The sequence below is a fragment of the Onychomys torridus genome, chromosome 5 (genome assembly GCF_903995425.1).
Source record: "Onychomys torridus chromosome 5, mOncTor1.1, whole genome shotgun sequence".
Classification (NCBI taxonomy): Eukaryota; Metazoa; Chordata; class Mammalia; order Rodentia; family Cricetidae; genus Onychomys; species Onychomys torridus.
Genome location: NC_050447.1, coordinates 102,380,056 through 102,380,955, shown reverse-complemented (window position 1 = coordinate 102,380,955; position 900 = coordinate 102,380,056). Strand labels below are relative to the sequence as shown.

The following is a 900-nucleotide window of genomic DNA, read 5'->3' as shown; positions in this document are numbered from 1 at the left end:
TCACATGGCACCCACAGTCAGGACAGAGAGAAACAATTCTGGTATTTCACCTTTTCTTTTCGACGTAGTCTGGGACCCTTGTCCATGGGATGGTGCTGTCTGTGTTCAGCCTGAATTTTCTCACTTGGTAAGCCTCTCTGAAAACGCTCCACAAACATGCCTCAGAGCTTTGTGTGCTGGCTGACTCCAGATCCCTGCAGTCAAGATGAATCTCCATGGCAGTTCGTGAATTTCTGTGTCATCCTTGTACAAGGGCCCTGCTCCTCTTCTCTGCATTGGCCCACTGTTAATATACATGCTGCCAAAAAGAATGCTATCTCGAGTCTTCGTGCCTGTGTGTTAGGAAAGCAAGGGGAATGTGGGTTAGCAAAGCTCCTCTAATGCTTATATATTTATTTAATTCGGCAGAATTTCTGGCAATTCACTTCTAACCTGGTATATCTACCAGTCCCTGCCAGACACTGTATTTCACTGCTCTGATAAAAAATGTGTAACAAAACAACTTTAGGGAGATTGGGGTCTATTTAGCCTTACAGTTTGATGGGATAGAATCTGTCTCCACAGGGAAATTGTGGTGGAGACAGCAGGAGGATGTGGCCACGTTGTGCCTGCCTTCAAGAAGCAGAAAGTGAAGAGTGCCCATCTTCATCTCCATGTCTTCTTTTTATATACGTGAGAATCCCAGCTCATGCCTGGGGTCTCCCGCTAGGGTAGGTCTTCCTGTCTTAGTTAAACTAAACTAGAAACTCACTTCCAGACATGCTGAGATTTATCTCCAGTATGATTCCAGACCCTGTCAAGTTGACAGTCAGCATTAGTCATCACAGGCACCATGTGCTTGGACACTATCTCATGTCACTCTGTCTGTTTTCATCTGAAGCTCATTTTCAGTAAAGTCTA

The 900-nt window shown here is 45.0% G+C and overlaps 1 non-coding gene across 1 annotated transcript; it reads right to left on the bottom strand.

Moving 5' to 3' along the window:
* Positions 1-207: 207 nt before the first annotated feature.
* LOC118584912 lies at positions 208-312 on the bottom strand. The gene has a single exon (XR_004945082.1). It is a non-coding gene; the product is annotated as a U6 spliceosomal RNA (small nuclear RNA).
* Between the last annotated feature and the right edge of the window lie 588 nt (positions 313-900).